Below are 24359 nucleotides of genomic sequence, written 5' to 3'. Positions count from 1 at the left end.
TTGATATGTTTAAACTAGTAACTATTTATTGTGATAATACAAGTGCAATTAATATTTGAAAAAATCATCTATTACATGCAAGAACTAAACACATAGAATTGAAATATCACTTTCTAAGGGAGAGAGTACAGGAAAAACAAGTCAAAATGGAGTATGTGGCAAGCAAATAGCAGCTAGAAGCCATTTTCACAAAACCATTACTGAAGACTACCTCTGAGTACCTCAGAGGTAAATTAGGGGTCAGACCCCTACATAAGAAGAACTAAGATGTAGGTGATGAATCAATCCAGTGGGCTTAATGATTTTTTTTTGCATTGTGGATTGATGAAATGATGGCTACTCCATAAGGGGAGCAGCTTAAATGAGATTTGCAAAGATGTTGAAGAAAAAAATAGTAGATTTGATGACCAGTGATGCATATGCACCTTTGGCATTGTTGTAAAAGGGGGAGAATAAATATATTAGCCTAAGGAGGAGAAGATGTGTAATAGAAAGGGGGAGAAGAAAAGAAGATTTTGTTCGAGGTGGAGAAGAGAAGAACTGACATAAGAGTGAAGTGTAGTAGAAAATTTTTAGAACTGAGCAACATGATTTTAGTTGAATATACTAGTGTTGCCATCAATGCAAAAGGGGGAGAATGTTGGCATGATTGGCATAACAGATGCAGATGAAGAATGACTGAACTGATAAAGAAATGTTTGTGATGACATTGTGATGAAGAGATTGAGATTGCATGATTAGATGACTTTGATTAGTTATTTGTGTTGTCATTAATGGAAACTAATGTTTACTATGTTGTATTTTGTCATCTAATTCTTTTTGGTCTACTGAAAATGCCTTATCGGTATTGAAGACAATGAACTGGAAATTAGGACCTTAACCGGTAAATGAGGAAATTTTTTGATTAGATCCGACGATTGGTGATGATTGAAGAGTTGTGGTTTGGAATGTGAGTTTGTATCATTGTAATATGTATCTGACCAGAACCGTATCATGTTTTGGTATTTGGAAGTCATGTTTATTATTTTTGTTATATTTTTGCTAGGGTTTAAGAAGGGTTTAAGGACTGGTAAAGATTCTCTTAACTAGTAATGATTTTTGGTTTGACGGTGATCTACATCAAGTTCAAATGTTGGTGATGATGTGGCTCAAATCATGTGAAGTGTTTGAATGATGTTTTGGCACATTTGAAGATAGAATTTCTTGGGAAACAACAAAGCACTTAGAAGATTGTTCTAAGGGTTTGACTTTGTATCAGATCAAGATGCGGTGATCATTCAATGATTGTAATTAATTGTAATGATCCATATGATGATCAATGATAATCTATAATGAGTTGTAGAGATCTGTGATGATCTATGTTGTAAGTCTTAGTGTTTAGTAACTGACTAAGTTGTAAAGGTTATTTAGGTCAGTATAGTTGATGTTTGTTGCATCGGTGGTTTTTGAGAAGAGTGTGAAGCCGAACTAGAGTGTGAGAAATCTTCCAAAGTGTAGTATATTTGGAGCAAGAATTGGATCTGATCAAGCAAGTAGGTAAGTGTTATACCCATCTCATCACTATTGTTATCCTAATAGTTATAGCAACAAAATACCTTAAATGGGTAGGTCCTAACAGGCCTTACATTGTAAATCCCTTAATCGAGTAGCTCAACATCTGAGTGTTAAATTCTCTTGCAAGGTTGATCCTAACAAGTCAAAGCTCCTAATAGGGCTCATCATCTAAATTCATTAACTAGGTGACTCCTAATAGGGTCTTCTCCTAACAAGGCATATTTGTAAGCTCTAACCGGGCTAGGCTCCAAACAGGGCGCATTCCAAAAGAGTGCACAATTTTTGTGGGTACCAATTCCCACCGTGGTTTTTCCGTATTCGGGTTTCCACGTGAAAATCATGGTGTTCATATGGTGAATGTTTTTTATGTTTTGTTATGTTTTACTTTCAGTTTATGCATGTTGATGAACACTTAATGAGTAGTTCTGATAAATTAGTTTAACAGTTGGTTATCAGTAATTACCGATAATGGTAAATAGTTTATTACTGGTTTATGATTGATTTGGTGAAGTTTTGTAAGTTCAATTTTTATGTTTGAAATTATTGTTAATATTGATTCACCCTCCTCTCAGTATTAACGAGATCCTATAAGATTAATAATTTAAAGATAAGTATTGGATTTCAAAGCCTAAACGTGATTTCACTCCTTTTGGAGAATCTTATGAAACAACTCTTATGACTCTATTGGCAAATGATCTGATCACATTTCCCAACAACTCTAAACCATATGATCCTAAAGTCAAACCCAAATGGTGGAGGGAAAATGATTTTTGTGAATATCACCGAAACAAGGGTCACACAACTAATAACTGCATGAAACTCAAACATGAGATTCAAGACCTTATCAATAATGGCTAAATTGTTGTTGGGAATCATGCAACTCTGATCACAAAGATTTCAAAGATCCCTTAACTACTTATGGGCAAGGAGATTCCTCTAAATTCAAGGGAGGTGCCAAGATAAATTACACCTATACCAATGATGATGGCATCATCAATATACTTGAACCTTCTCAATTAGAGCATTGCAATATAATCATAGTCAAAGAAGAGCAAAAAAAACTGAGAGTTGCAAACATTGTGACCCGTGCTCAAGAAAAAGTTACTCTCAAAGGATTTGGTTCCTCATCTACTGATCAAACGTCATCATCAAATCCATCGATATCATCAAAACTACAACCATCTTCAAACAAACAACCAGCTATAAACACTACTAAGCCTTCCCCATCTAAATAGCTAGATTCACCATCTTCTTCTGGTTATAGCATTGTAGAACAACTAAAAAAAACTACTACTCAAATCTCTATTATCTAACTACTTAAGATCTCTCCTGCTCATAGAGGGATCTTGGACAAAGATTTTCTCACTACCAATGTCCCTAAAGACTTAGATCTAGATCAGTTTCAATCTATGGTGGGTCACCTAACCTCACCTCACTACCTATCCTTCTTTGAAGAAGATGATAATTCCTTGAACCATCCACATAATCAGCCATTACACATTGAAGCCATGATCCATAAACACTGATTCAAACATGTTTTGATAGATGGAGGCATTGGGCTGAACATTTGTACTTACAATCTATTCATACAATTGGCATTTTATGACAATGATATAGATCGAAGAAAGAAGATAACAATAAAAGCTAATGATGAAGAAGATAGAACCTTTAAGGGTCTGGTGCTATTACCAATCAGGGTAGGACCCATGGAAAGAGATGTTATTTGTCAAGTGCTTGACGTTTCTCTATCTTACAACATTTTGCTGGGCAGACCATGGATTCATGATATACAAGAAGTATCATCTACATACCATCAATGCTTGAAGTTTCCCTATAATGGAGTTGAGGTCAATATTCCTGTTGATACCAGCTACGCTTGCAATGCATTAAAACAATGTGTTAATATTCTTGTTCCTCACAATAAAGAAACCTCCATAGCTAAGAGTTCAAAAGCTATGATGAAGGACTTAGAAAAGAAACTAAAAATCACAGATGTTGGCATGGACAGATATAGGATAGAACTAGTACTTCCATTGATGTCTCTTCCCCCATCACACCTAGACAATATGAAAAACCATATGAAGCTATGTAACCACAAAATTCACCTGCAAATGTCATCTATGATGGTAATTTTGTGAAATCCTTTACTTCCTTTGCAAATGAAACAAAAGAGGCAGTTGTTCTCGAATGACTTTACAGAGGGGAAAATGAAGATCAAGAAGTGCAACGTTGTGAAATTTCCCCTAAACAATATGATAAAGGCTATTAGATAATCCAATGCATGGGGTATTCAGGTATAGGTCCTCTAGGAAAACATCAAGAAGGAATTACCAAACCCATCAAGTTGCAAACCAAGTCTACAAAGGACAAAACTAAACTTGGGTACCATCTAGATAAATCATCAAGTCAAAAGAGACAATCTTATCAGCCACATCAAACACCAGAGGAAGTAAACATATAGAAAACTCAAGAAGAATATGAGAAAGAATAAGAAGAGTTGGTGATCAAAAGAAAAGAAGAAGCTTATAACCAAGTTCCATAGGTACCAGTAGGAAAAAGACCATAAGTAGAAATTCTAGAATAAATGAGAGAATGGGTGGAAAGAATCAAATAAATGTTTGCACCTTTAAACATTTCTATCACATATATGAGAATGATGCTAGAAGAAGAATAAAAAATAGACTCAAATGAGTATGAATGAGGTCCAAAACCTCTATCAGATACATCTACTGAAGAATCCAATGATACTATATATGAAGCACAAGAAATAACAGACATGAAGCTATAACAAGAACTAGAGGAAGTTAGACTAAAAAGACAAGAAGCTTATGAGAAACAACTAAGAAAAGACAAAGCACATGAAAATCACTCACCTATTGCATATCCATCTAATGAGACAAAAAAAATTAGGTATGGGAATACAACTGAAGAAATAGAGGCTAGTCAAGCAAGACCGATCATCAGTCAAGAAGAAGCTAAATGGGAAAGAAGACAGAAATTGGCAGAGTCATCAAGGCTATGTGAATAGATATGTCAACTACAGGTTATCACTAAACCAAAACAAGAAGGAACTTGCTACATAAAATATGTTCATATTGATACCATACATGCTTTTACTGAGTCACTTGAAGAGGAGTCAGATGCTTCATCTTCTAACCTTGATCAGCCTGAAATGAGCTCCATCTATGACATTACCTATTCAACACCAAACTATGACTACCTTGTCATGAATGTTGAAACTCTGTCTGGAAAAAGATATTGTTGTTGAAGCACAATACATAGTCCAGTTTGAAGTAGGAGAAGGGTCTAGTGATAGGTCTGCTGGGTTAGATTATCTAAATGCTAATGTAGGCTTCAATAATCATGTTATGACTCCTACTGGTCTCAAGATTCTAACACAAGTTAGTCTTTTGGAACTCAACTTGATGGTCCACGGTTGTGAAGACAATACTGTGAATTCCCTTGAACCCGTTGAATCTTTATCCCTGGTATACCCTAAGCTTATTGACCATACTCTACAAGACCAACCCATGGATATCCCTACTTTTTCCAATGAGTATGCCTTAGCATGTTAACTTAATGTAGTTGAACCCATGAACTCTTCCATCAATGAACAGAGTATGAACATGACAAAAGCGAATGTCAAGTATCTTACTCTCAAATATCAAAAGAAGAAAAAAAAGTGTTCTAATGGCAAAAATCATACTGTGGTGGTATCATAACCGAAAAAAGTAAAAATAAAAGATGTATGTGATGGTGAAAACCTCCTTGAGGAACCTGAAGGTTAGATGCTTGATATTATGCCTAATCACTTTCAAGAGAGATCATCAGTACTGATTGAACCTACACAACTAGTGAACATGGGAATAAAGGAAATTCAACATATAATACATGTGGCTCAATCCTTGTCAGCAAAAGAATTGAAAGAGTTTACTGATTTCTTCATAGAGAAAAAAATCAACTTTGCATGGACATATTCTGATATGCCAGGTTTGGATCCTGACCTTATAATGCACCATCTTTCTATTTCTCCTCATGTTGCATTGCTTAGTAAAGTTGAGCTAGAGAAATTACTCAAAGAAGGATTCATCCGAGCAATTGATTATGCTGAGAGGAAATCCAACATTGTCCCTGTTTCAAAACCTGATAAATTAATCTATCTCTGCACAAAATTCAAAGACTTAAACAAGGCATGTCCAAAAGATGATTTTCCACTGCCTAACATTGACATGATAGGGGACATGACTGCTGGTTATGAAATGTAATCTCTAATGGATGGATTTTTTGGCTACAACCAAATCAAAATTGCACTTGAAGATCAAGAGAAAATAATGTTCACATGTTCCTAGGGAACTTTCTGCTGGAATGGCATGCCCTTTGGCTTAAAGAATGCAAGTGCTACCTATCAAAGAGATGTAACTATAATCTTTCATGACATGATGCACAAAAACATGGAAGACTATAGTCAAATCTATGAAAATATTGACACATCTCTCAAAATTGGGTCTAATCTTAGATAAAATGGAAAGTTTAAACTCAGACTAAATCTTAAGAAATGTGCATTCGGAGTTACATTTGGAAAAATACTAGGATACATTGTTTCAGCAAAACGGATTGAAGTTGATCTATAAAAAGTTAAAGCTATAATGGAAATACCACCTCCAAAGAATGTAAGGCAAATGAGAACTCTACAGGGGCGGCTCCAATCAATAAGGCACTTCATTTCTTAGCTAGCAGATAAGGCTCAACTATTCACAAAAGCATTATGAAAAAGATTTACATACAATTGAGATGAAGAATGTGAACAACACCTGAAACAGATCAAGGAATATCTTTCCAATCCACCCATTTTGATGTCACCAATTCAAGGCAAACCTTTGATTCTCGATTGTGTGTGGTTTTTTTACATCAACATTTTGGATCACACTCCGTGATCCATCATCAAGATGAAAATAGTTAGAGAGCATGAAAAAATGAGAAAGTAGAAGACAAAGGGAACTAAAAAGAGGTAGGGAGGAAGCACAAATAACAAGGAATGAAGGAAGACAAGACAGGAAAGAAAAAGTACAATAAAATATGAAAAAGAAATAAACACACTTACAACAACACAACAAGAAATAAAAAGAAGAAAAAATAGAAGATGACAAATATATATATATAAACAAAGAAATAGAAATTGCTCCAATTCAATTTGGTCCATTTAAGCACCAAATCAAAGGACAGGCGCCTTGACATGAATCCCAAAATCAATCAACACTCACCAATATTAGTGTAATTTGCATAAATACAGTCTTCAAAAAGGAAGAAATCGTTTGATTTCTTAAAGAAAATCACACCTCTAAATCTCTAACAGAAAAGAAGGATTCACCATTTGGATCGACAAGCTCTAAAATAGGAGAGAGACAGATCTTGCAAAGGTTGATGAGTAGGTCTAGTGTTTTCCCAATGAATGTACTCTAGGCAAAAAGCACTACAGTCATGAAAGGGGTTAGCCCTTTTTTTGCATGCCCTAAGGTTATTGGGTCCAAAATAGAAGGCTCCTCACCATTCGTAAGCGGCTTACTCTCAACTGAGTCTAGAGGATCAAATGTGAGATTGAGAGGAGGAGAAACCCTCTTTGTGCAAGTTCTTATTCAAATAAAGATTAGAAACCCTCTACCCAAAACCTAGAATCTGAGGTGCTCATATGTTAATACCAAATGAAAGGAAGCCATGTATGTGAAAATTCTTCCTATACTAAAGTTCATTGACACATCACTAGGGGTAATTTTGGCTCAATAGGATGAGAACAACAAGGAATGAGCTATATACTATATCAATAGGATGTTGGTGTCCTATGAGATGAATTACACTAACATTGAGAAAGCTTGTTTGGTAGTGGTCTTTGCTTCACATAAATTGAGACATTACATTCTAGCACATTCTATCAAGCTAGTTGCTAAGATTGATCCTCTGAAATATCTTCTAAGCAGAGAAACACTCACAGGGAGACTGGCTAAATGGGCTATGATACTCACAAAATTTGACATTGAGTATGTAGAATGCAAAGCTATAAAAGGATAAGTCATTACAGATCAATTTGTTGGTGTTCCACTTGAAGATAATCAACCTCTAAACATAGAATTTCTAGATGAATCCATAATGCATCTTACTTAGCGATCCTGGAAAATGTTCTTTGACGGATCTTTTACTCAACAAGGTTCTAGTGCTGGGATTATTTTTATCACTCCTCAAAGATATGCAGATCCAAAGGTGTGTATAAGATCCTCTTTCCTTGTACCAACAATATTGAAGAATATGAAGCCTTAGTGAATGGAATCAAACTGGCTATTGAATGGAAGGTTGTTGAGCTATGCATCTATGGTGACTCTTAGCTAATAGTCAACCAGATCAATGATGTGTATCAAACTCGGGATGAAAAAATGATGCCCCATAAAAGAATGGTTGATGACTTTAAGAAATACTTTGTCTTTGTTTAATTTTAGCAGATTCCCACATCAAAAAACAAAGCAATAGATGCTATGGTTACATTGGCATCTATACCACAACTACAAGAAACACAGTTCTACTATGAGTTCTTGGTGGAAGAGCTTTTCTATCCTTCTTATGATTCCCTTGATTCCTAGATAGTATGTTCTATCATTGGACATGAGTCATCTCTCTATAACCATATCCACTCCTACTTATGTGACCAAATCATCCCTGATAACCTAACTCGCAATGAGAAAAAAAAACCCGATCCGTAATGCTTCAAGATATGTCATCATCACTAATGATCTATATAGGTGAGGTTTAGATAGTACTTTTCTTAGGTGTCTAGAACTTGAAGAGTCTCAACATGCATTATCTAAAGTCCATGAAGGTATTTGTGGATCTCACTCAAATGGTCTAACTCTAGCTCGAAAACTACTAAGGGTTGGCTACTATTGGACAAATATAGAAAAAGATGCTTTAAAATTTGCTAAAACTTGTCAGAAATGCCAGTTGCATGGAAATCTCATACATGCTCCAATAAGGGAGCTCATACCCTTTATCACACATTGGCCTTTTCAACAATGGGTGTTCGACCTCATTGGCCAAATCTATCTTTCATCATCCAATGGACATAATTTTATCATAACTATCATTGAATACTTCACTAAGTGGGTTGAAGAAGTTTTGCTAATCAAAGTAACTAACAAAGAAGTGGCTATCTTCATTCTTAACTACATTATCTCTAAGTATGGAATCCCCTCCTCAATTATAACTCACAATGGGGGGTATTTCAAGAACAAGGATATAGATCAGCTCCTTGACAAGTTCAAAATCAAACAACATTGGTCTTCGAATACTACCCTCAAGGTAATGGCTAGGTTGAAGCATCTAACAAAACTTTGTTGACCATCCTGCATAGAATAGTCAATAAATCTGGAAAGGATTGGCATTTGTAGCTCAATTCGACACTATGGGTTTATAGAACAAGCATTAGAACACCTACTGGGGCTACACCTTTTTCTTTGGTGTATGGGGCTGAAGAAGTCTTGCCTATTGAGGTTGAAATTTCTTCTTTGAGTGTTTCTTTGCAAGTTCTTATCATTGATGAAGCTCACATAATATCTAGATTGCAAGAACTCGAGTTGCAAGATGAACGTTGGCAAGTGGAGTTTGATCATCCAAGAGCTTACCAAAAGATAATGTGTAGAGGCTATAGCAAGAAAGTTTGACACAAAAAATTTCAGGTTGGTGACCTCATTTTGAGAGAGAATCCTAAAAATTAACAACATCGAGAACAAAAAGGGAAGTTTGAACCCAACAGGTTGGGTCCCTACATTGTTACCACAGTCTTTGGGTCCAGTGCTTACCAACTCTCAACACCAGAAGGAGAACAAATCCATGAACCGATCAACACCATCCACTTGAAGAGATTCTACACTTAGTATTCTCTGCTCCAACAATCTATACAACTATAATGTCTTGAAAAAAAAATTCATAAAAAGTCCTGAAAGAAAAAAAATAAAAAAAAGAAGAAGAAAACAAAAAAATAAAATGCCTTAGTGAAAACATATCCTTTAGCCACTTTTTGTGACAACTTGGTTCTTCTTGGAACCCTCATGGCTTGAAACTGATCATCGTCATAGTCTTAGAGAAATCAACTAATCAATCCAAATGTCCTAAGAAGTTTAACCAAGTCATCTTTATGTGGGTAGTACTGGGTCATCCAATCCGATTCAATTACCTATCTCCTAGCCACTGCAGAGTTTTGCCACTGACATCTCATCAAACACACAAGAAAGAACAACGAAAACATTCACTAAAACTGTTTGAGCTATGATTGAAATTTTCTTTGTATCCTACCTTTTAAATTGGTTTTCACTTATTATTCCCTCTGAGAAACTCAAGGAAGTCTATCTTGACTAAGAGGACCAAGGACTGGGGGCATAATACTTTTCTTTGTTTTCTACTTGTAGGATTGATTCTGATGATCTTGAAACATCTCATAAACTGGATGTTTATGATAGTGCCTTCACATCATGGTGAAATTGCCACACATGCCTCTTCTCTATTTATTTTTATGCTACAGGGATGTTGGAACTATTTCCTTATCTATTTTGGGTAACTTTCTTTATTATGCAATCAGAATTCATGTTTAATATGTCCTAGGATATGAATGATAAAAGGGTCATTATGGACAAAATAATCACTATTGCATAGTAAAAAACTGGATTTTTTCTTTGTCTGGTGTGTTTGCACATAAGCAACATTCTGGTCATCCTAGTTCTTTATGCCTTGGTGCTTAATGTTTGCTTGCTAAATCAAAAGGAGATGACATTCAGGTCATCCTGGCTCTTTGTGCTTTGGTGCTTATGTCTATCACTAACATTTTAAAATGCTCAATGATGATAAATAGCATAACAAATCCAGTGACTAAAGTCTTAGGTTGCATTCATACTAAGATTTGTGCATTTCAAGAATTTTCAACATGATAACTTTACTTTTTCTTTCCTTGGAATGAAGCTTGAATCTGGAATGATCATCATTTTTGCAAACTTGCTCTAATTGATAGGAAATTTGTACTCAAGGTTAAATTGACCATCCTGAGTCCATTTTTAGGATTGAAATGAAATCATGACATCACTTTTCTAGTCAAAATCTTACAACATTGACCACTTGGCACATTCATCTTCAGGTCAATCTTTGCATCACTCTGCACTCAAATCTTTTCCAATTAACTAAGAATTCCTTAAATCATCTCAAATCAATTCTTAAATCATTCTCTGTGCTCAAATTATCATCGCTAAATCTTTTTATCACTCAAATTGCCTCGAATCACTATGGTATCTTACCATCTTTTAATTTCTCTCATGGGGGCATACTTATTACATCATCATTATCACTGATTACATCACCATTATTAGTGATTACATCATCAAAACTCGAGAATTTTTTTTTTTACAAATCTTCATCAAAAGTTGAGCAACAAATCTTTTCAATCAAATATTAGTCAAAAATCAATTAAATATCATCAAACAAGACCTCATTTCTAGGGGCATCCCAACTTCATCGCATCATATCAAGTTGAGGTTATTCAAATCAAATCAATCTCTAGGGGCATATCAATTTCATTGCACCAAATCAAGCTGATATTGTCTTCATCTGAATCAGTCTCTTAACAATAATCAGTTTCATCACACCTCATCAAGCTGGTTATTCATTTAAACCTAATCAAGGGTTTAAAGAGTCTTTTTGACAATGATCACATGCTCAATCCAAATAGGTGTTCAATTTCATTGCATCAAATCAAGTTGGACATTATGTTTCACTAATTAGTTCTTGTTCAATCATGTTCAGAATTAGTATTATCTCTTCGCTCAACCAATTCTAGTTCAGTCAAGCTATAGATCGGTACCTGCTTCTTGATCAATCAACTTCAAGATCGGTATCTTCGCTCTTCATCGCTCCTAGTTCAATCAAGTTTGGGATCGGTATTGCTTTGAACAATTTGTTTAGTTTCATCACTTTAAATCAAGCTGAATATCTCACTTTTCATCCATTCGTGATCCATCAAGTTTAGAACTGGTATCTTTTCAACATCAATTGTTCTTTGAATCAATGCATTGCTCGCACATCAATTCAAATAGGGGCAAATGTAATACCCTAAAAATGGTCATCTAAATCATGGGCCCCTAATCTCGACTACATCACCAATGTCCTAACCAAAGGCAATTAAATCAATTTTTAGCACCTAATTAATTAATTCCTAAATCATCAATATCACATGGCAAATTAATCTTTTCAATTAAATAAATCATCAAAATCTCTTTAATCAATTATTCTATTTATTTAATTAAATATCTTAGCATATTTAATTAATTAATTAATTTGTTATTTAAATCACACAAAGGAATTATTTAAAAAAAAAGAAATCAATTTAAGATAACTTGAAAAAGAAATTTCAAAAAAGGAGCAAAATTGAATAAAAGGGAATAAATCAAAGAAAGCTTTCTTTAAGGAAAATGGAATAAATCTGTTTTTCTGATTTTATCTCAATTTTAGCTCAATCTTATCTCCTTCAAATATAAAGAAGGAAACCAATCACATCAAATCACCTGGATTGTGCTACTTCTGGGAGAATCTTGATCACTCATCATCAATTAATCTCGACCGCTCATCATCAATCAATCTCGACCACTCATCATTAATCAATCTCGACCATTGGTCTCTCTTTGGATTTTCTATAAATTCAGGCTCTCATCTCTCAATCAAAATATTCTAGAGATTTTATTGATATCATGCTATTTTTTCTCTAGAGTCATTAAGAATATTGCATGTTAGCCTAATCATGTTAGCTTAATTTGCTTAATCTTGCATCCATATAGCTTGTTTGCTTAATCTTGCATTCATATAGATTAAATCATTTGCCTTGACGTAGTCTAATCACTGGTATTTCTTAGATAAATCTTAGAGAAAATCTATACTTGCATCTTTTAGAAGGCAATAGGTCGATTAGTTATGGTTTTTACATTCGTTGATTTTGATCAACTAACCATGCATGCAATGAATTAATGAGTGTTTGTGTTTTAGATATAGATTCCAAATTTCACACACACAGAACCCACAACATTCATATACTATGGCCAGGAGTACATAAATATTACATAGATGGGGAATGCACTTGCATTCAGGCTGACTGCCTAGAGCTCACTGCTCAAATATAGTTGCCCGGAAGGGTACAACCTTCAAGGAAGTATCACTAAATTTCAATTTGATTACAATGAGAAAATACAATGAAATGAACTCTCAATTAGCATATGATTATGCAAGAATGAAATGAACTCTCAATCATCAAGAAGAGTTGTCATAAATGACAACCTTAAACAAATAAACAACTATCGGAAGTCACCTAAAATCATTGGATGAGTGTCAACAATCTCCTCCTTTGGAATTGATGGCAACACCTATGAAAAATGGCTAAGTGTTGAAACCTGTACACCAGATGAAAGAATAAAAGAATTTTGAGGCTCTCCCTTAGATCAACAATCCAAAAATCTGCATCACAAAACTGTACACTCTATACATAATTAGTCTGTACATTTTTCACCTCATCTTTCCTCCTTTGACAACAATTCCAAAGATGGGGTGCTACCCAAAATTGACATATATTTTACAAATACTTGAAGATGTCAGCATAAGTAGTCTTCAAAAATACTAGGTGAGTATCCCACCCACTCTTCAGGTACTTATTCAAAACTATGATAAATTCATTAAATATAGTAGCATGAATTTTGAATTCTCTCAAATCTGATGGTACAAGTCGGGCCATTTCCTTCATATAGTCCACCTTATTACTTAGCATAGTATCTAACCGGATGGCAATCAGGTTCAGGAGTTCACCCACTTTCCTCAAAACTTTCTCCTTATCTACTTGAAGGCTTGAGATCTAATCATTTAAGGCTATAATTTGTCCTTCAATACTTTTGGTTAATGTTACATTGTGGTCAAAAGATTGAGAAATAATAGCAAGCTTGCCCTGGCTGACTCCTATCTGTTTATCAATATCAATAGTGAATATCTAGGTATATTTGGGTTATCTCCTCCTTGGAGAGACAAACTATTAGTAGTTGCATCTTGTTGTGATACATGTTTTTCTTCTTGACCTTTAGGTTCCACTACCTAAACCTTTTGAGGAGTTTTCTTCTTTGGTGAAGGCCTAGGAAGGTCTTCCTTCTCTTCCTCCTGAGACTCTGATTCTTTTTTCAAGTTTTCTTCTTTCATTTTTCTCTACGCCTCCCTAAATAGTTCTTCCTAGTCTCTAGCCATCAAGACCATCCTTGGATTGTTTGGTTCCTTATCCATCTTTATTTCTTGTTCATCTTGTGGTTGGATAGGAACTATCACGAGATCATTGTTGGTGGTATATATATTGAAGGAGCAGGATTTGCAGGTGGTTGAACAATTTCTCAATCATTGGGTCTTTATCTAGTAATTATTCTTGTGGCTTTATGGGAGCCTTAGTTGCCTTCACTTTGGTGATCTCTTCATCTATCTCTATTTTGCTATCATCGTCACCAGTCTCATGAATTTCAATTTTAGGTTGAGTGGCTACTGCATGTTGAGGAGTTGCATTAACAATATTAGAAGGACCCTCTATTTTTATGGGAAAACTAGCCATATTTAATCAGATTTAAGAGAGAACCACTAATACTCTAATCTAATTAACTAATCCATAAACACAATGAAATATACAATAGAAATCAATGACTTAAAAATTAGAAATTAAACACATTAAACTCCCTCATTGACTTCATTGATGGCTTCCATTGCTCTTCTTCATCATAGTGATTGTGTGACTCTTAGTGTTGTGTTGGAGTACATGCATAAGTTAGACACAATAATTTTAAAGATGGTGGTCAAGGAAAATTAGGAGAATTGATTTAAATTTATAGATATTGGATGAGAGAGATGAACTATTGAGATGCATCCTGAAACAAAATTGGTCAATGGTTGATATTGCTTGAGACAAAACTGATTGGGAGTTAAATTCATTTGATTGATGAGTCAACTAGGTTGATTGATCAATGAGCTGAGTTGATTGGTCTATTAATTGAATTTGATTGATTTGTTCCAAAAAGCTTATTGATGAGTTAATTAAAGAGTTGACAAATTTTATTGCTCAGTCGGAGTGGAAGTCAGTGTGAGTTAGATTTTCAACATTTGCTTTAGGAATTTGACATGAATTTCAAATTTTATTTTTATTTAATTTGAAGTTGGATTTTTGAAAAGTGAAATGCATGTGTAATTTATTGAAATTAGAATTTGGGGACAATTGAATTTTAATATTTGAAAAGAATGAGTTAGTTAATTAAATAATTTAAATAAATTATTTAGAAATTGAATTTAATAAATATTTAATTAATATAAAGAGGAGATTAAATAATTAAATGATTAGAGAAGAAATAGAATAATTAGTAATGTTGGAGGAATGTGATGATTTAGTTAGTTTAGAAGAATTTAATTAGATCCATTAAATAATTAAAGAATTATTTAATCAATAAGTTGAATGGTTAGTGCATCATTGACGAGACATTTTTAGGTGTCTACATTTACCCCTCTTTGAGAAAATATTGGAACAACATTGTTTCAAAGAAAAAATTCAAAATTTCTTGCCCCAATAATGCCCTGATGACATTAGGGTGTAAATATGCCCCCTCCAAAAATTGATCAAAAAATTATAGAATTGAGACCAATTTAACGATACCATGCTAGTGAGCAATAATTTTTAGTTTTACACAATTTGAAGTCCGTTTGACTATCCTACAAGTGCTTCAAAGTTCAGGAGGACCACAACCATTTTGGAGGGAAAAACCCTAATTTTGGGCTATAAATATAAATTTTAACCCCTCATTTGCTCATTTGCATTATTTTGAGTTCATAGCTTTCATAGTGATTTTTGAGCTTTCTATGAGCGTTTCAAGCACAATGGTTGTCTTTGGAACATGACTATGTTGGAAGTTTGGTGAGATTGTTGGAAGAATGTTGCAAATATGTGCTTGAGAGGTATTTGAGAGATGTGTTGTCATTGATGTCAACATATTTCTCTGTTTGTGATAGTGATGCAGTGAAGTTCAGTGAGTTGGTTTGTTCAGTATGTTGAAGATCAGAGTTTGTGGATTAAAGGGTTTTTAGATTTTTGCTTTTAGATGACTCACTACAAGTCTCAGAGGTCCACATGAAGATTTGATTGAGGTATGGGTATTTGTGTTGTGACTAGTTTTTTAGTTGTTCAGTGATGATAGTTTATAGTATTTTGATCTGCATTGCTCCACATTATAATATCTCGATTTGCGGATTTAGAAGTATGTTTGGGATGTTGGTGTGTGTCCTCAATTCAAATGGTTTGTGGTTTGGAGGTCTGCAAGTGATTTTTCAAAATTGACAGTTATTGCAGTTAGTGTTCCCGAGGTTCGGTATGATGATGATGGCGATTCTAGTAATTTGTGTTGGTGTGTATGTTGCTATGTTAATTCATGAATAATGATGCTTGTGGATGTTTCTATATTATGTGCATTTTGTGTTGGTGGTCCACATTAATCGTTGATCTTGTAATTGATGGTTTCCTTTAGTATGTTGGTGTTCTTCATGTTCTTGACCGACTGGATGATTGTAGTGTGTTGCGGATGATCGTGGAATAATTCTTGGAGGTGTTTCATGTTTGAGGCGATTTATTTGGGTTTGTGTTATGTCATAGCTGACATTGCTTGGTCTACATATTATATTGTATTCAGTGTAATTATATTTTTGTAATTAGGTTGTGAGTGGTTAGATGACCTTGTTGATCTTTCCAAGGTTGATGTCATGTATAAATAAATATAATAATCTTGTGTGAGGTATGGTAGAGTGGATGTATGTGAGTGAATAATGTATTAATATTTTAGAAGAAAAGAAGAAGTGTGAAGAAATAAAGTGAAAGTTGTTATTGTTAGACAGTTCAAATAACTGGAAGACAATTAAGAGGGGGGGGGGTGAATCAGTTGTCACAAATTACAGGAACCATTAGAATTTTAAACTTTAAACTGAAACCCAAAATATTAATACCGGAATAGAAGTTAAACCAATTAGGCATAAACAATAATCACAGAATAAATACCATCCACATGACACCAAGATTTGTATGTGGAAAACCCAATAAAGGGAAAAACCATGGTGGGAAGCCTATCCATAGTCAGATAATACTTCTACACTAAGTATGTGAATTACAATTGAGGGGCCTACACTTGCAGGAAGGTCAATAGCCTAGAGCGCACTGCTCATCACAAAAGGAGCCTCATTGACTACATATAAATCCAAACTACAATCTGAAGAAGTGTTGAACTGCAAAAGATAGCATCTCCTATGCCTAAGTATAGTTCCAGTTAAGCTCAATATCGGAGGACTAAATCCTCTTACATAAACCAAATTTGATCTCCAATGATTGACCAACTCCTCTACTTGAATGATATTACATTATTCGCACATTACATTCCTTGACCATGACCTCTAACAATAACCATGATGATCTACAATGAGATCTTACATCTATATATACAAACCCTTGACCATAAACAATCAAGTCGGCCACCAGATAAAACCAATTATTCGCTCACATACATCCATTGTAGCAACACATAATCTATTCCACCAAATGGCCAACAATCTCCCCCTTTTGCATTGATGGAAACACTAGATGTAAAAAACATCTAAGTACCAAGAAATGCCAAAAAAGTCTCCCCCAATGGAAGACAACCAACAATGAATGTCAATATCTCTCCCTTTACTTTTTCTTATTCATATTTCTCCCCCTATGACTTTTTCTTTTTCTTCCTTTGTCTTTTTCACATCAATATCTCTCCCCCTTTGACATCAATTCCAAAAATCTGACAAAAATATCAAAGCAAGAACATAAATCACTAAATCAAAAAGCTGACTACTCCCCCTGAGTAGTAGCATCCCAAATCAGTGTTGGAATGAATAGTATCTCTGATAATGCATGTCGAACTGATGCCAAATTGTATCAATCAAGTCTCTACCAGAGGGAGAAAAACTCTCAATCTGTCTCTCACGTACTCAAATAATTCCATGGGAAAAGATTGAGTGAAAATATCTGCAATCTATTCTTTAGTGTTCACATAAACCAGTCTAACTTCATTTGCTTCCACCTTTTCCTTCAAAAAGTTATACTTTATAGATATGTTCTTTGTTTTAGAATGAAATATCCAATTCTTTGATATATCAATAATAGTAGAGTTATCACAGTTAATAACTATCGGTGCATCACAATCCACCTTTATATCCTTCAACATTTGCTTCATCCATAAAACTTGTGTACAATTAGTAGCAGTAGTAACATACCCAGCTTCAGCAGTAGACAAAGAAGTACATGACCATTTCTTGTTGATCCATGAAACCAACTTCTTTCCAAGAAAGATAACTCCACCGGAAGTGCTTTTTCACTCATCAAAATCTCCAACCCAATCAATATTTGTATATGAACATAAAGTAAATTTATCATCCTTAGGCTACCACAAGCCATATTTTGATGTACCTTGCAAGTATCTAAAAATCCTTTTCACTACAATCTCATGATTTTCTCTAGGATCACTCTGAAATCTCGAAACATTACAAACATTTTTCTTGTCAATTTCACACCTGTAACCATCAGAGTACTTACCGGTTTAGAATCTCCCATACCAAATTTCTGATGGACTTGAAAAACACTAAGAGGGGGGGGTGAATTAGTGACACCAAATAAAACACTACTTCAAACACTAACTGGTAGATGAATTTAACAAAGCATTTAAACACAATGCATGCAATCCAAAATGATATAAAAACATTCACAAAAAGTAAATCATCCACCATAACATAAGTGTTTATACGTTGAAAACCCAAATAGTTAAAAACCATGGTGAGATGAAACTCACAAGTTAACTATCTGCAGTAATAGATAACTAATCGGTTAAGGTCTACAAAGTGCTCTACTAGGAGCGAATCTTGTTAGAGATCCCAAAGCTTGATTAGAATCTTGTACCCTGTTAAAGGTAGTACCCTGTTAGGAGTAACCTCGCTGGATGATTTAAGAATCCAAACTAATGGATCATCTTGTTAGAGGATTTTTACATTGAATCTTGTTAGAGCTTACCCAATTAAGGGGTTTGATTGTGTTGTAATGGTTAAAAAACAAAAAGGAAGGTTTGATCTATTCTGAGTAGCACAATACTTGCTTGATCAAATCCTTCTAAGTAAATTCAACACTCCTCTTCAACACACTCTTCATATTAAAAATTATCACTATTCAACAAAAAATTTCTCTCTTCATGCATACCATCAGTTACATAACATCTCTCTCTTAAATGATTCACTAAGATGTCTTTAAATAGACATTCAAATTTTATGTCAATCCAAGGAAATCAAAACACAATTTCCTAGATGCAATGTATCTAGACATGTGATCATAACTCATCACAAAAATTACCACCAAGTAGTCGGTGTAGGTAACTCATCACAAAAATAACCAAATACCGGTTAGAACAATCAATATCAGTTTGAATAAAATATATGAACCGTTGTCCATGAATCTTCATTTGATCTCCATCTAGATCTTCATCTTGATGCTAACTTGGTATAACCATAGGTTGTCTCTTATGCACATATCGGTTAACACAAAGTACCTGTTAGATATAAACCTCTAACATACCAGTTAACAGTGTAAATAATTGAAGTTACATCGGTAGTCGATATAATCATATGTGTGTGTGAGAGTGTTTCATCAATGGCAACAAGTGATGAATTCATTACAATCATCATCAAGCCAACGATCTCCCCCTTTGGCATTGATAGCAATACTTAGAAAATTTTAAAGTAATACCGCTAAGTGTGCATAAACAACAAATTTACACATATACTCATACCCTCCCTTAATGCATGCATAAATACAAAATTTTCAGAAGCACACATACATATTTCTACTCCCCCTTTGACAACAATGCCAAATTGAAAAGGTAAAATACATACATATATATAGAAAATTTGTATCAAAGTGTTCAACATATATAACAATAACTTAAAAAAAGTTCATGCATTAGCTAATCTCATAAAAATAGCATTGAATCTCTTCTTCATCTATGACAAAGTGTTTTCCCATGATTCCAATATGTGTGCAGTATACTCGAATGTAGACATCAGCTAAGAATGGAATTCTTCCATTGAGTCCAGTATGCAGGTTTCAGGGGTTGCAAGAATAGCTTCTGCATTGGAGTAGGCTCTTTGTAATATGTCTACTTGTGATGTGAGAAGACTCTTGAGTTCTTTTAGAGATCAGAGTCTCTTTTCCTTCTCATTATCATAGCTGTCCAATTTGTTATGTAAATCACCTATAGACTTGTTAAAGGCATGTATGGAGTCCTGGAGTGGGACATAGGCCTTTCATATCCTTTCCATTTCTTGCTTTGTTTCAATTTGACTTTTTGAAATGTTAGAATAAAAGAAAGTAACATTGGAGGTAGAGGCAAGATACTTTCCTCCTATTTCAATATCTTTTCTCAACACTTTTATTGTGAGATAGCCATTTTGCCACTTTCAATATTCTTTTCTAGTTTGTCTCCATATTTCTTCTTGTGGCTCTTTTCAGCATAAAGTTGAGAAACATCTTCTAGTGACTTGATGTGATTAGATGCATCTGCAACTAACTGACCAAGTTTACTAATGGGTGTAGAATGATGTGCTATAAATGTTTCTGGTAGTAGAATAGACAAAATTTCAATTGCATTCTGAATTGTCTCTGCTTAAACCCTTTGCTATTTAAGTCTCTTCTTATGCACTCTAGATTGCATAGCAATAGAAATCTTCATCATTTCTGATGCATGCAAAGTGTTCATTAAATAGGTCCTAAAATACTTAAAGAATCATCATCATCATCTTCAATTTGTTTCTGCTTTGCCAGTTCAGGGGATACAACTTTAATCATAGCTTTCTTTGTATTTTGTTGTGTTGTCTTTTTAGGTGACTGCATAGCAATATTTTTAGTAGTCTCCTTCTGAATTTCTTGAATGAATGATGGATATTGTGGCTTCTCCAATTGTTCTATTGCTGGTGGATTGTCCACTTTTAGTTTAGTAGCTGATTGCTCAACTAGTGTAACCTATACATCAGTGATTGTTGGGGGCTCCATATCTGGTACAGTGTTGTCTCTAGATAGGTTCACTATGTTCTGAACATTATCCTCAACAATAATAATTGAATTATCCTTCTTCTTGAGTGGATAGACCTCATCAAGTTGAATAACCTCCTCTTCATCCATTTTCGGTCTATTAACATCATTAGCTATCTCTTCTTTATCCTTATTCTTAGAAGACTGGATGAGTTCTTCCATATTTTTTATTGCATAGGCTATTTGATGTGTCTGAGTTTCAATAATTGCTCTTTTACCATTAATAAGCTTCAATATTCTTTCTTTAAAAGAAAAATGTGCTTTGTATTGATCAACTAAAGCACTAATTCCATCCGTAGATAAATTGGGAAAATATTGTATAAATACTTCATCAATAATTTATTTTTCCAATTTTATAGCATCCTCCCATTTATCTAAAAGAATATTATACAAAGAGATTGAAATAATATTTTCCAAATCATGTGGAATTCTACTGTAATGACACAAATGAGTGATTACCTATTGAATCACTTGCTCTTTCTCATCTTCAGTGAAGGAATCAAAATATTCTTTGACATTGTCAAACCTATTCCTCCCTAGTGTCTTCATTGTTCTTTCAAAATGGGAATCTGGTTTGTAAGCAGCTATATCAATAGGTGTAGTTTCCTTTGGCACTACCTTTACCTTCTTAGATATTTTTCTAGATGTCTTTACCTTCTTTGGTTCTTCATCAGAATTTGTTCCCTCAAATTTTGGTTGCAAAATTAATTTTCTACATCTCTTCTTTGTCTCTTTCTTAATATATAACCTGGGTTCTGATTCCTTTTTGGTTAGGGCAGTCTTGGTAACCCTAGTACTCTTTGTTGGAGATTCTTTATCAGACTTTTTATTCTTTCCTTTTGCACTTTTCATAGGTGCAGTATCAGTTTGTGCAACTTCATTTTGGACTGCCACAATGTCCAATTTTCTTTTCTCTTTGGCTATCGGTGATGCCAATAAGGTGTTAGCATAGCCAAATAGAAGATCATAGTTTACTTCATAACTCATGTCTTCCATTTCTTCCTTATTTGTCTCAATATCTTGCATCAGCCAAAAATCAGTGGTAATGGTGAAGATTATATCCTTCTCAAAGTTCTTTACCACCTCTTCTGGTATTCTTATTCTCATACTCATTTTCTTCTAGAACTCGTTGAAATACTTGTTCAGGGCAGCATGGAAAGTATTCTTTACCGCCTTGATGTTGTTCTTGATTTTTGTCGAGACCCGGTGAGTCATTTTTACCACTCAATGTCTCCTATCCCCGGTAGAAAATTCTAAAAGTAAAATAATAGGTCGACTAAAAGCTGACCAAACTTGAATTTCTAACTACTATCCTTCTTGATAGATTTCAAATTCAAAAATAGTTATCTTCTAATAGCTTCACAGATATCATAGTTAGCATTATCCACAATCATTCTGTGATTTGTGTGGATTTTTTTTTATGGAATGCTATTAAGTCTACTGGAGTAAAATACTCGGTAGCCTATCACCATTGCTGTTAATTTCACTTCAGGGTCCCTAATGTTGTTGATAGAAAAAAAATACCTGTCAGATGTAGAAGTGGTTAACTCAAAGACAACATCCTTAGAAATTTTCCTTAGCTCAGGTACTTCACCGGTTGCAAAGTAGCCAGTCAGAGCCTGAATGGCTTCCTTGGTAATTGTGTGAGTCCTTTCTAAGTACATATTCTCTCCATGAGTCAGTTTTAGATCATTTTTATTAAGCCTCATGGGGTACCTATGGGTGAAGGCCAAAATTGGCCATGTGTCTTTCCCCTAGGGCTTGTTTAACCACCCTGAAAAGTGGTTTTCCCAAGATGGACGAATTCCATCTATAGGAGTGCCATCCTTGGTTAGATAACCTTCTTGATAGGTGTAATTCCTCTTCCCCATTTCATTCCTCTTCTTGAGGTGCCTTGGTTAGGGAGTGTGTAAGACCTAGGGAAGACCAACCAATGGGAGTCCCTCACTCTATCTAAGAGGTTGGAAAGAGTGAGAGAATCCTTCTTAGGATAGAGATTGAAGCTTAGTGAGCTAATCACCCACTCTCCATCTTTGGAGATTTTGGACAATTTTTGAAGGAAAACCAGTTTGAGAATAGGAAAAAAATTTGGTTAAGTGTTGCAGAAACGTTTTGTGGATTGGGCTGCTCTTCTCCAAGCTCTCCCTAGAATACCCTTGGCAGATTCAAGGTTGGAGTTTTTTCTTACTTGTTTATTTGAAAATCTGTTGGTAGAATGCTTGAATGGAAATATTGTATTTTTTTTATTGTATTGTAATTGTGAAAGCTTTATGTGAATCTGTTCCTATTTTCTGTTGATGCATTTGTTGTGTTTTAGGAGTATCCAAGACCATCTTACCCTTGGGAGGGCAGAATGGTCTTGGGGGTGGAAGGAGTTTGACAGCCTTAAAGTGAGATGCTCTCATCATGAGAGTGATCTCAAGGGTTTGTCCATGTGACCCTTGCTATATAGTTCTATTTATGCATTCGAGGGTCATAAGGGGAGCAAATATGGCATGTTTGCCTTTGGGGGTCATAAGGATATGGGGATTAAATGAGTTTTGTTGTGTTTTCTTGGATGCCATGGGTTTCCTATGAGTTACTATCTAGCAGATCTCCTCTAGGGTACTTGGTCCACTTCCACCCTAGTAAAACATCACATTATGTGATGACGTTTCAGCTTGGGAAGGAAATGTGTTTGTTGTGTTTTGTTTTCCCTTGTCTATTTGTGTTTTCTTGAGTGTAACCTATCTAGGACTTGGTTCTCCAAGCTTGGGGGTGGCTTCTAGTAAGCCTAGGCTGGGAGGTGAGCACCCCATGGTCACAACCTTAAAATTTTGAATTGCAGGTTGCTTGGAAAGGAAGCTAGGAGTTGTTAGGCCCAATATAGAAAGCTAATGTACTGAGAGGGGAGGGGTGAATCAGCACTCCAAAACTTTTCTTTTGTAATAACCTTACTATTATGCATAAATAGAATAGTGAAGTAACATAAAATAAAACTATAATCAACAGATAACAATCATATATGATTCACTCCACAACACATATATTTTGGTCACGTAGAAACTCTTGGTTAGAGAGAAAAACTACGGTGGGGATGGCACCCACAACTTCACTACTACAATAATAAAGAATGCTCGGTTAGAGCTACATTTAGCTATTTCTGATAGCTTACCTTGTTAGGAGTATTAAGATCAGTTAGATCTACCTTACTAAAGGATTTTTACAACACTATATAAGTGTAGCACCTGGTTAAAGGATTTACAATTTATAGACTTGGTTAGAGTTTTTTACCTTGTTAAAGGTTTCTCTTACAACTTCAAAATATTACAATATAATCATTACAAATATCTACAACTTTACATCTAAAATGTTAAAGCAGATTCTATGTGCTCTGAATAAGATTACCTAGCTTGTAGCATACCTTGGTAACCCATAATGAAACTCGGTAAACCCTTCTATTTACTCTGTTCTTTGACTATTCACTGATAACCTTCTCAGTGACCTCTCTGTGTCTCTGTAATAGTCTTCCTTCATGTATACACACTGCTATCTCATATCACATCATATCATGTCTTGTATCTAACCCTAGAATCATGCTGTA

This window comes from Cryptomeria japonica, chromosome 8, assembly GCF_030272615.1.
Source record: "Cryptomeria japonica chromosome 8, Sugi_1.0, whole genome shotgun sequence".
In the NCBI taxonomy this organism is placed as follows: domain Eukaryota; kingdom Viridiplantae; phylum Streptophyta; class Pinopsida; order Cupressales; family Cupressaceae; genus Cryptomeria; species Cryptomeria japonica.
Note: the sequence above shows the minus strand (reverse complement) of the source record.